Raw genomic sequence first — 13,092 nt, 5'->3', positions numbered from 1 at the left:
AAAATCTAAATACAGAGCAAGATTTTAGAGGAGCTGCCTGCTCCCTACAAGCTCGGGGGTGCTCATGGCGTTTCTGTAGCTGTAGCCTTCCCCCCATACAAGCTGTTTGGTGAAGGGTGAGGATGGAGGTTACGCACAGCCTCTCACAAGAGTCAGGCTTCAAGGAGATGTTTTTATGAGCTTTTTCCATGGCTTGGACCCTCGGAGAAGCTTCCAGGAGCACCTTCCCATTGCTCTCTTAGTTGCAGGACCGTAGGGATGTGCACGTGGGCACACAATGACGAGGGAATGACAAGTCACAGAGGGGGCTAACCTGGGAAATTCTTCTTCTGACTTGGTTGTTCACCAGAGCCCAAAGGATAACCGCTGGAGGTCACAAGAGATTCTCCAGAGAATGCAAATACCAGCACAATGGGAGAGCTGCAAGCAGGGCAGATTCCTCTTGCAGGATGCCCACAGGTGGCCACCACCCACCTGCCCTGGGGGGCTCAATGCTGCCTAGAACCTTCCGCCGCCCTCCCCCAGGGCATTGCCAGCTTCTGGCTTGCAGAACTGTTAATTAACAAGCTTCCCACCACCGACACAGCATTTCAAGGGACACAGTCATGGAATACCCATTTTCAATCAGAAATTTGGGAAGAAAAATGCTTTACATACCTTGAGACTCCAGGAGGAATGGATGGGTGATGGTGATGATGTTGTTCCTTTAAATAGCAGCAGATGTCAAGACCAGAAGGAACCATTTTTCTTCCAAAAAAGGAAGTGGTGACAAAAAAGATGTACCTTCATTGAGCAAAAACCTGCATTTTCTCCCATCACAAAGGCTCAGTTGAGCCAAGGCGAGGGAAGAGCTCCAGACACCCCTTCCCATCACTGAGCAAACCCAAGCTGGCCATGACAGCCACACGGCGGGACGTCCCCAGCTGCACAGCCACCAGAAGAGAACCAGCTCCTGGAGCACCATGACCCTCGTTTCAGCCAAGCGTCTTCACTCCAAGACACCTTCAGCCAGGATACAGCCAAACCTGCATCGTCCAGGTCTTTTTAGCGATACACGCATGGGCACTTCCCCTGGCATTAACACAGATTTGAGCTCAAGCTACACGCTTTGGTGGAGAAAAGCCTTCACAGAAACGAAATACTGTGGTTCCCCAGTGCAACAGAGGCAGATTTTTGAAGGCACCTCAGTAGAAAGTCAATGCTTAAAAACTTGACCCTGGCTTAGAGCAATCGGGCACTTATTTCCCGGTGCTGTGGGTCTGGTTCATGTTTATGCTACGGTGTGGATCCAGCTGCAGTGCTGTCCCCTTTGCACGGCCAGAGCTGCGGGATCCTTGGCTTAACAGGAACAGGCTGCAGGTATTTTCCCTAGGGCATTGGTGCAGATGGGTTTAGAACAGCCTGATCATCTGAAGACTGCCAAGGCAGCTCAGCAGAAGGGAAAATACACTCGATCACAGCTGGAGTTATTAACTTCTTTTTCTTTTCTCCCCTACCAAGACAGAAACGCTACCTTCATCTCCCGGCGACAGAAGCAGGACAGAGAGCGTGCAAGCTCAAGGCAACCACAGAAAAAGCCTGTGCTCTGAAGCCAAAGCTTGGAGTTCATGTAAGCCCCCCGGGCTGGAATGCCTGCGGCTGGAGCCCAGGACACAGAGGCTTCGCCTGCAGCCACCACCCCACAGCCCCGGCGGGGGCATCCAGCTGGTCCGAAGCAATTTCTAACTCCGCACCAGCAGGAAGAGGGTACAGTTTGTGTTCTTCCCCCCGCCTCCCATCACAGTACTGTAATCAAAATGCTTTTTGTTTTGCTGGAGCTTAATTTTCAGTCTATGACTCCAAACTTACCCTTCTGGGATTGGGTTTCAAACTCAATTCCATATTGGAAACCACTAATTTTCCTTGTACCATTTTCGATGTGGTAGAACTCTGCTTTTAGAAGACTTGGGCACAGGAAAACTGCTTATTTCCATTATTTTTAATAAAAAAAAAAATAAAAATCAAGAACAATTCAACAGATTTCATCGCTCGTGGCTCTCAACCCCAGATCCAGTTTCAATTCAAGCACAGCCCTAAAACTTGACCCTCTATTCAGCCTCAAACCCCAAACCTTTCCATGGGCTCTGGGTGGAAAGTTACTGACCCTGTATCTGAGCCAATTTTCAAAAACACAAATAACTTGCCTGATGAAATTCTTGTAGGAAAAAAAAATTATATATATATATATGCATGCATACACATACACACACACACGCCGTATATACCAGAAGGGATTAAATCCTCATGTTGCAAGAATTTAATTTAAAAAAGCTAAGACATTGTAGGAATGCAAAAATATCACCTCAGCCTGGTAACCTTTGGCTTAGGCGTGCACTTCCACAGCTAACAAACGGGAACGTTTCCTTTCCAGCGCTGGGAGGACCGGTGCCACTCAGGAATGCCTGGCTTCAGCCCAGTTAGAAAAGGAAACCAGCAACCCTTTACTAGTGGGGCCTCCGCGGGCTCCCGGAGTCAGCCTCTCATCCCAAGGGCTTGTTATAATTCCCACTTTCTTCATCACGCTCCAAGTGCCCCATTTCCAAAGGTGCTGCTAAGGAGGACCAAAGAAGGGTCTTTGCAAAACACCGCTATATATTTTCCCGCTGCATATCCAGGTTATTATTTTTTGTTGTTCTCGGGAGATAACGCACGATTTGCATCCATATGCTGAGCTCCAGGGGGTTAAAAGGAGAACCGTGCCCGCTGCTGTCAGCTCACCGGGGTGAACGCCATCGAGAAGAACAAACCGGTGCCTCCAGACGAGTCCACTCCAACCAGACAGAAACAGTCCTCAGGAAACATTCGGTACCTGCACGGGGGCAGGAATAAGTTCACTTCACACCAAGGTTAAGCGTTTAATAGGACCCTGTGCATTAGCAGAATTCCTGGCACGGCTGAGCCTCGTTTAAAAGGTGGATGGGAAACTCTCTGCCTTTCGGTCTGGTCTGATCCGAAGTTAATCACAGCAACCAAGGGACTGACCTACAGGAAACAATCCTCCAGGTACTGACGTTACCCAAATAAAGCTAGCAGTTTCTGTACTTTATTGGCTGTGTTTTCCCCCCCAGCAGGCTTAATTTATGGTAATTACTAGGAACTATGGATTAAATTAATAAAAAGGAAATTATTAAGGTTTCCTGACCCAGAGGCCAAAGGTAAGCAAAGAGAAGCAAACTGCTCTAGATGGGAGCACTTCCCTACTGCTTCCAGGGCCAGCAGAGAAGGTCTCTCAGCACAGCAAGAGAGGGTAGGTTTTTGGGAAGAGGCTGTCTCCCCTCGGATGCCGGCATGCTGGGGAGGACCATCCTGGGAGCATCCACCAGCCTGGGGAGCCTTGAACCATCACGCACAATGATTCCCTGGCAGAGGAGTGGGCTGCTGCCACCTTCTTGCCTGAGCTATGCACAGTGTACGCAACACAGAGTCATACGCTTTACGTTAGCAAAGAAATAGAGATCTCTGTCGGACGGGAAGAGACTATAAAAATAATAAAATGCAGAAATCCAGCTTAATTCAAACTACACCAAAGCCCAGAGTCCTGTTCTAAATCCAGCTCTGCCAGCTGATCAGAAGAAGTAATTCTCTCCTGCCTGGGTTGGAACACATTTATTACTGCTTATAATTCTTATATATGTCTTATACTTTAAATTAGCATTTTGAAAGCTCTTACGCTGTTGCAAAGTCAGACCGTTAGTATTTGCCAGACCTGGCCCTGCAATCTCTGCTGGCCTGGGTATAAATATGGAACATGTTCATCAAAGGCAGAGCAGGGTGTACCAGTGGCGGGCCAGAGGGGATGGCTCCTCCTCTGCTTTCCCTCCAAGACCAGTGCACCAGCAAAGACACCAAGTTTTGCTCTCGATAACGACCTTTGAGCTCATCACCGCTCTCTCCTGCTGAGGCCCTCCCTGTGTTCGTTTCTGCGACAAGCACTTTCAGCTTCGTTAGCCCCGTTACCTGCTCCGTGTCCAGCGTAAAGCCTATTAACAGCACAACCTGAAATCCATCTCACGCTCTGCAGCCAGCTTTGGGCTCTACAAACAGCTTCATCCATCATGACCTTTGCTCTACCACGAAGTCTCACAATTTTTAATACCACGTATATCTATCTTAGAGAGCGAAAAAAAAAAAAAAAAGTCTGGATAGCCTTTTGATATGAGGTTCACAAGAATATCTAAAATCACCTCCCTCCTTATACAGATCAATTAAATGCAACATGCCCTCAAGTGGCATTTAAGAAAGATCTGCTACAAGCTTGAATCCTGAGAAATGCAGCGAAAAGCTCCTGGAAGTAGCTCTGGCAGGGCAGGCATGAAGAAGCATAACCAACATTTACAGTGGCCAATTGTTACAGTGAAAAGCAGCCTGCCAGATTGTGTGTCACTGGGGAGGGATATCAGCGTCTGATCTAGGTAAGGACGGGACACGGGGGTACCTGCAGCCTTGTCAGGCTCAATGCTCTTGTGTAGTAGGTTGAATAACAGAACAATGTTTACATTTCCCCTTGTGCCCTAAGTAGTTTGGAAGCTGGGCACCTGAAAAGCATGAATGATTTTTAAAGCAGCGCCAGTGTCGGCTCCTGATCACTAAAGCCTTGACTGCTCCTTTCCAGCACCCAAACAAATAAAAAAGAAAACTAGAAAAACCAAAGCAACCCCAAGTCATTGCTGCTTCTGAACCTGGGTGTCCAGTAAAACCCATATAAACGATGGAAAATTCAGCAGGTAGCTCATCCTGTGGGTACATCAGCCATGCAGCACAGTGAATATAGCAACTCGAAACACAACCATTCTGCTGAGAACCCGATGAATTCTAGCCAAGAAAGAGGTTTTTTTGAGTTTCTTCCATATTAACACACTGAAACTTCACATTGAAAGTCCTCTAAATCGACAGACAAAACAACATGCAGTTAATGGCAAAAAGCATAAATTGAAGCATGTAGGAAACAAACCTGCGTGCATTGGAGGGTGATAAATGTTGTTAGGGGAAGCTATATAACAAAAATAGATATACTGGGTGGAAGCAGTAAAAACTGCAGAGCTTTAATCGAGAGGATGGGAGGTCATGACTGCATTTGTCCCTTGGGCCAGTGAAAGATGGGGTGACTTGTCCGACACATTTCTCATTTCTCCTTACCGCTGCCCTCTGTGCACAGCATGCCACCTTCCTCCGTACTCTTAAGGTCTCAGCTAGCTCTGATCCTCACAGAGCAGGCACCTAGGCTCAAGAGCGATGTCCCCCAAAACCCCTCACCTAAATGATGAGGGTTCTAGGGAACTGCTAAAAGGCAGAAAAGAGATTTTTTTCCTCTAGGATCCGATTTCACGGTCACGTGTCTGCTGCAGACATCAGAGATGTCAGAGCCCTGAACTTCTCCCACGGCACCATCAGGGTGAAATCTCCGTGTGCTGCACCTCCAAGCCTACCTGACACAAACCAGGTCTCCTCCAGCCTCGGTCACCACAAGACTCGTCCAGTTCTTTGCCCTGGTTACCAACACGGTTGTGCTAAACGTGGTGACAAGTGCCGTAGGACGGATGCTTCAGGCGCTCCGACAGCCGCAGTTTTCCATCGTTGTCAAATCAGGGTGACCACTTCATGGTGTAAAACGTTATTTTGCTGTTGCCAGCCTGGATCCCAACAAATTTCAAAAGGCAAATGGGTAGTTTCAAAATTCAGCTCCATCAGTCTCATCTAAACTCCGGTGCTCTCCGGAACAGTGAGTCCTAACCCAGTTTGTACTGGACCATTGAATCTCATCCCAGGCTCAAGTGGTTGTCAGTCCATCAAACACTTCTTTGAAAACTGATTTCTTGCAGATGACCACGATTGCTATAAAACAATATTTAAAACCATTCTAATATTTGAAAAGAACTTTCCTCTTATATCAACCACATGTTTGAGAAAGGGCCTGGGGTTTACCACTGCTTGGTGAGAAAAATAGCAAGAAAGAGAAAGGATAATGGGGTGATAATGGCTGGAAATGTATGGATTGAATTTGGGACCTATTTAAATACAAGAAGACAATTTGCGACTCAGTGGTATATGCAAACACAGAGAAATGTTTGTGGCCAAAGCGTGTATTTGAACATAGAGGAATGTTTTGCGGCAAACTGTTTTTCTTTTGGCACAGGCAAACTTGACCAAGTTGCCAGCTGCTGAAGTTGTGGTACCCACCCCAGTCCAAGCAGATGGACTGTGTCTGCTGGGGAATTTCTCAGGAGACTTCCTATTTCACCATCCCCACTGCAGGACGGCAATACTTTGCAACCACCAGTGCTGACCCCCATCACACTGCAGACCATAGCCAGGACCAAAGCTCCTCCTTCACCATGTGCCTCCAGCCTTCTCCCTCTGACCTATTCCTAGGTGACATCGTAACTTAGCAGTAATTAGCAAGAGAGCCAACAGGAATCTATACTTCAGTCAGGAGCTTCACTGCAATGGGATAATTTTTGTTGTTGGACATTGATGCAGTTGGATTAGATGATTGTTGGGGGCCCCTTCCAACTGGAAAGATCTTATTCTGTGCTATTGTATTCTATCCTGTCCTTATGAAAGAAACCATAGTCACCAGGTCCGGTCCCACTTGACTCAGAGAAGCGGTGCCTTGTTGTCCTCGGAAGGCTCAGGGCTTTGGGGTTTTTTTTGCGGTGCTGCGTTTAAGGAGTTTGGTGACTGCCGACAACACTTAAACCTCAGGTGTAGTCACCGCCAGGCTTCTGGGAATCTGATTATTTTGATAAACAGTTTGTCACTTGCTCCACTAGAGGCAGGGAAGTCAGGCTGAATTTTGCCTTTAAAAACTATAAACCATGCAAAATAAAATTGCCTGAAAGTGAATTGTAACTTCAGGGATGCTGCTTTGTGATCCCTTACATGAAGTCTCATTTTAAAGAAGATTCACTTTGAGTAAAGCCTCATTAAGGACTGAACTTTTAAATCTCCATGAAAACTGAGGCATATTGAAATAAAAAGTAAAAAAAAATAGTTGGTGCCTGAAGAGCACATGAAGATGTAGAAGACACACACAGAGCCGCCACACAAGACCCTAATGGCTCTCATGATCGTTCACAGTTTCACTTGTTCTTTTCCTCCTTGGTGTGTCCCATCTTTCCAAAAAAAGATGCAGAGCAGGAAACAGGCCAAGCACGAGAGCACAGAGAGGCTTATAAAAACATTCTTCCCTATTAAGCAACTGGGCTGATTTTCACTGTATAAAAGATGAAGTAGACCGAACAAAATGCTTACCTATACATCTCCATTTCTGATAGAAACCCTAGATTGCTTTTGTCACTTTAGCACATGAGCACGAGGCCAAATGAAACACATGTTTACAACTATAATGAGGATTAGCTTTGCACTAAAAAAGTTGAACTACAGTCAAAATTAGATGGTGACATGGGTATTTGCCAACAGCATTAAATGAAAAATAACGGAGTATGAGGTTTCTGGAATGAATAGAAAATGTATTGTTTAGAGACCTTTTTGGCCAAGTATCAACATATGCCAATACTTAAGACTTCTTGTTCTTATTTACTTACCCCAACAATAAAACAATTGTTGTTTTGTGCCAACAGCCTGACGGACTGGTCCTGTACCTTAAGAAATAGAGATTGGATATTATTTCTTCCGTATCAGCTTCAACCCACTTTGCAAAAAAGAAAAAAGAGAGATGGAAAGTAATTGAGTCCAGAAGAAAGGAAATAAGTGAAGGAGGTAATCGATTTTAATAACACACAGCATCAACACGCATTAAGAAAATACATAAACCAGAGAGGGAAAAAAAAAGCGCTTTCCCATCGCAGAAGACCAGGCAGCGTTCAGCATTTGCAGCTTCATCCAGCCCCAGGCAGAGGTTATCGGTGAAGCCTCAACAACAGCAATGACTGATCTTCCCCCAGCGCCCTCCGCCAGCGCAAGCCATCGTTCCCGTTACAAAAACAAGCAAACCGGTGAATTAAAAAACCTAGGAAATGCTCTCAAAACCAGAGAACTTGAAATGCTCAGACTCCTTCCTGGTCTAACTGCTTCTCTCCATGGTATTGCCCGCTGCCAGGCCACCCTCGCGTTCAAAATGAACTCACTCCTCGCAGTATTTCACACTCAGGAGAGTGCCTCTGTCCTCGTGCCATAACGCTACAGCTGGAACAGATAGAGACCCCAGCCAGAGCTCACTCGATTTTAAAACAGATATTGCTAATAAAGACATCAGGAAAGCCTTCAAATTTTGGCGTGGTTTTCCCCAACCCTCTTTACTACACCCAGTCCAAGACAGACTGGCTCAGCTGGTCTTCAGGTGGCCTCTTCACGGGTGCGACATGACGTGGGGTGGATGGGGGCTGACCTCGTACCTGGCACAGGAGGGTCCTGCTATTTACACCGGGATAAGGTTCAGCTCTGTTAACGGGAAAATCAGCAAAACTCCTGACTCGCGCTGTGCTGCATCCAGTCTAGCACGCTGAACGACTGCTTGTGTTATCGAAAAAAAATAATGACATATTTCTCTGACTTGCAGAGATGGAGTAAAGCTTAACTCATTCATGTTTTCAATCAAGCCACCAGCAATGGGTCCTGTGGGAATGCATGTAGAAAAAGCATCATTAATTATTAGTTAACCTACTCTTAAGGTCGGTTTGCAAACTCTCTGGTGGAACATTTCTGGCAGAAAACAATTTGTCAGTGATCAAAGTGCTCCATGAAAATGTCAATATGGACAACAGTCCCAGGGAAAACAGGCAGGGTCCCAGCAGAGCCCAGCCTGTCACACCAATCTGAGTCCTGCCTGCTGTCACACCAGACCATCTCCTGGACAGTCTTATGGGGGGGATGGGAAGCAGAGAGCCTATGAGTCCCAGTTCCAAAGTTCCCAACTTATACTGGAGTACCTGGCCCTGGTCTGAATGGGAAAGCAAACTATGGGCCTGATACAACAAGCACTTAGGACCTTCCCTCACCATGGAAGATAACATCAGTGCTACGTGCCCTGCAAATCAAATCATCACAACACCTCCAAGCCCTGGATCTTTGTGGTCAACCCTTCTGTTGGTCTGACAAATTGAGGAAACCCTACTTGATGTCAGGAGAATCAGCTCTGTAACTTGCAACACCTGGATCCTGAAGGCAGGGAGGATATATGAGGTCCTGGAGCCTTGCCAGTTATCTGGCCAGTTACCTGTGTTTGGATGGTGGCCTCACAGTCCAGGTCACCGTCCTCTGAAGGGGGATGATCTCTCACCAGCAGCCCCCCACCTCCCCCTCAGAAGACACAGCAAGGCAGGAAATGGGGTTTTGTCTCTATTTGATCACTTACAGCAACAGAAAAGATAAAAAGTTCATCTTCTGTCACAAAACCACCAAAGGACACTTCCAGTGAAATCTGCAAGATACACAAGTAATCACCAACCAAATATTTGAGATTAAGGAAAGAGATTTATCTCTAGGAATGTGCATCCCTGAAGAAAAATATACAGTCTATGCAGATCTGTAAAGAGAGGTGTCATGTCTGGGTGCCATCATCATGGTAGCACGTGGTTAGTGACCTACTAGAGCCTGTACCTTTTGGGCTACACGGTTTAAAAGCTCGTGCCAGGTGTCAGTCCCTCGCCCCGAAAACCTGCATCAACAAGGGGAAAAAAGAAAGTATTTTCAGCATTTTATAGACCAGGAGCTGTGACACAGAAGTGGTGTATTTGTGCCATTTAGCCAGGATCTCCTAAACCAAACCCAGCAGTCCCAAGGGCTACTGCCCATTTGTTGCCCTGCCCATCACAGCACCCACCCTCCACGGCCACGCAGACACGGCCGTGACCGTGACTCAGAGAGGGGCCCCCGCACAGTCCTCCACCGACTGCCCCACTGCACCCCCTGTTCTCACATTCCTTTAGCACCAAGCCACCACGCTGGGGGGACACACCTTTTGCTGAACAAAACCTTGTGGTAGGGGGAGGGCAGATGGAGAAACCCTGTCCCAGGCTCCTGGGAGGACCTCTGCACGGGGGGCTGGGTGGGCACACTCCCCAGCCCAGCCTGTTGATGCCCGTAGCAGGTAGAAGGACAAGCAGAGGAGAACTTAGACTTGCTAAATGGATGATTTAGCTTTAGAGCTCCTCGTACTTGGGTACAGACCCATAAAGTCTATGTAATGCAATGCCTACAGTATCCACGCATTAATATAATGTGTCGATAGGGGCTGTATACATTCACCTCCTCCCTTGCGTGAGCTGTCCTGCCATCCCTTAAAAATAAATAAATAAAGGTACTGATCGCTTACCACCTGCGCTCTGGACTACTATCCTGCAAATGTTTTTGCTCTGGGAACATGAAGCAACATATGCTAGCATTAACTTTTCTGCCTTTTTTATATAGCTATAAACAGACCCATTGACTCCCCCTCTCCCCCACCCTTTTTTTAATTTTGCAAAAATAAATGCTTTCCTGGACAGTCAGAGTTCATTACCGAGACAAAGCACAGCTCCCCTTCTCTTGCGCACAAGAATCACAGAGTCATTTAGGTTGGAAACGACCTTTAAGATCATCAAGTCCAACTGTTTAACCCAGCACTGCCAAGCCCACCACTAAACCATGTCCCCAAATGCCACTTCTACGTGTCTCTTAAATGCCCCCAGGGATGACGACTCCACCACGTCCCTGGGCAGCCTGTTCCAGTGCTTGACCACCCTTCTGGTGAAAAAGTTTTTCCTAATATCCAGTCTAAACCTCCCCTTGTGGCAGTATCGTCTCCTGTCGCCTGTTACCTGGGAGAAGAGATCGACCCCCACCTGCCTACACCCTCCTTTCGGGTAGTTGTAGGGAGCGAGAAGGTCTCCCTGGAGCCTCCTAAACCCCCCTGGTGCCCCCAGCTGCTTCCCATCAGCCTCGTGCTCCAGCCCCTTCCCAGCTCCGTTGCCCTTCCCTGGACATGGTCCACGCACAACAGCGAGAGCAGCAGGGGCAGGCAACAAAGGGGGTCACCCAGGGTAAGGGGGTTTTGGTTGTAGGTTGGGTTTGGGGTTTTTTTGTGCATGGGTAGTTTTCTTGGTTAGTTTTTTTTTTTGGGGGGGTGGGGTGGTGGTGTGTCTGGGTTTCTTTTTTTTTATTATTTTTACTTTTTTCCCCTCAAAATCTTCATGAAAGCGGCAAACGCTTAGCTACGGCAGTGAGAAAGGAAGACAGAGCACTGCTCGCATCAAGACCCCTCCCAGGTAGGAACCAGCCCTCAGAAACTCAACGCTAAGGAAGCCACGCTGCCCTCCAGGAGCTGCTCTGCTCCCACGCGCCTGCATCCTCCACTTGGCTTTCACCTTGGCAGCCTCCAGAAGACCCCAACTAATCTCGTTTCATTCACATCGGGTCAGAGCACAAGCTTCCCAACAATGTAATTGCCTGGAAAACCCAATATTCCTGCAGCTGGGTCTCCAGGAGGGGTTTTCACACACCCTCTTGTTTTGCAGCAGGGGACAAGGACATGGGACCGGAGGAGGCGGTTACGCAGCATCTCTTCCTACTCAATTAACTCAGCGAGCCCGGAGGAAAGCTCACCATCTGCACAGCCCATGAGTCACTTCAGGACTCAGGCAGTTTACTGTATATATTAGTCAACAGAAACAAACAACACAAATCCCTAGACGTTAAAAGCCTTTTTACATATTTTTTTTCTCCTCCCTCCCCAAAAATTTGGCTACAGATCCCTAATTATAATTTTCTGGAGATTTTAAAAATATTTAATTGTGGTTTCTATAAACACAAAGATAAATTACTACTTCTAAATATTGGTTCTCAACAGTTACTAATGCCTCTCAGGGGGCTGCTTTTATTTTACTAAGACAGAAAAAATAAGTTGTAAAAGATTTTCTTTGTGTCTGTCTCTCTCATCATAGAGGGGAGTGGGGTTTGAAAAGATTTCTTGTAATCGCCACCGAATGCTTTCTAGCTGATGACTTTTGACAGTATTATTAAGTAAACTAAAGGGGAAGATTGATTTCCAAGATGATACATTGTAAAGTCATGAGAAATAAAATCTTAAGCTTTTATTCCAGAAAATGAAGAGACAGTAAATGCAATGAAGACACTAAGACAGACACTGTACCACCCACCAGTTCCCCTTTTAAAGCTTCCAAGCTGACTGGCAGACAGAGCTGTAATGAGAAAATTTTAAAAGTTTTGGGGCTTGGGCTTGGATGAGCAACACAACGTGTGTGAGCATCCCTGAGGCTTATCCGGAGTGTATGAGCTTCTTGGATCTAACTCCCGGGTTGCAAGATTTACAAGGACATGCCGAGGTATCGCATACTCACAGCTTCGCGTTGGGTTAAAAAAGTGCCCTAAGAGCATCATCTGTTCCCATGTTGCGCTGTTACGGCTGTGGATTATCAGTCTGCAGGTACGGATGAACGAGAAAATAGAAAGCAACTGGAGAACAGCCCTGACCAAGCATTTCCTAAACGAAAGCAGCAGCACGGGGTTGTACCAGCTGCAGTTACACCTTACAGAGTTTGACCTCCCAATGTTTAAAAAAAAAAAAAAAAAGTCCCTAGAAAGGGTGAATCAGGAACTGAGGATGTTATCAGGAACTGAAAATACTGTGCTTGTGTTGACACAGCTGAAATACTGCTGCCAATCCTGCGAGTCCTCCGACACGGCCACCGGAGAAAGCTGTTTCTGTACCACACGTGGTTTGCAGCCAGTCTCCCGAGGTCACGTCATGGGTAGGAACCCCCCTGAGATGCGGGCACGGGGCATCCCCTCCCCGAGCATCCCCTCCTCTCCCAGTGCACAGCATCCCTCTGCCCCCCCAGCACAGCCCTGTGCATGGCCACACTCAGAACCAGCCTGAGGAACTGCTCTGGCTTCAAAATAACTCCACATAAACATCCCAATTTATGAGTAACTTCCATGGTTTTAGTTTTTAAATCCCAAATCAGTTCCCCGGTCATGGCCATAGTGCCATGCGCAGCTGCGGAGTGGAGGCTGCAGCTTGGGAGCAGGAGCAGACAGAGAGGAGGTGGAGCCATCAGCACGACAAGCTGAAACTACCACCCAACTAGACAAAAA

At 47.1% G+C, this 13,092-nt stretch overlaps 1 long non-coding RNA gene across 9 annotated transcripts; it reads right to left on the bottom strand.

The window, feature by feature from the left end:
• Positions 1–2,280: 2,280 nt before the first annotated feature.
• Positions 2,281–12,730, bottom strand: LOC130153017 (uncharacterized). 9 transcript variants are annotated; one of them, XR_008823175.1, is made up of 5 exons: positions 12,336–12,729; positions 9,586–9,655; positions 9,353–9,418; positions 8,320–8,439; positions 2,281–7,640 (listed from the first exon to the last, which is right to left on the bottom strand). It is a non-coding gene; the product is annotated as an uncharacterized LOC130153017 (long non-coding RNA). The 9 variants fall into 9 exon arrangements; XR_008823174.1 differs by having other exon boundaries at positions 8,320–8,613; positions 12,336–12,726; XR_008823178.1 differs by having other exon boundaries at positions 2,281–3,021; positions 5,466–7,640; positions 8,320–9,655; positions 12,336–12,730.
• Positions 12,731–13,092: the final 362 nt, after the last annotated feature.

Source organism: Falco biarmicus, chromosome 7, assembly GCF_023638135.1.
Source record: "Falco biarmicus isolate bFalBia1 chromosome 7, bFalBia1.pri, whole genome shotgun sequence".
NCBI classification, from domain to species: Eukaryota; Metazoa; Chordata; class Aves; order Falconiformes; family Falconidae; genus Falco; species Falco biarmicus.
Note: the sequence above shows the minus strand (reverse complement) of the source record. Positions and strands in the feature narration are given on the sequence as shown.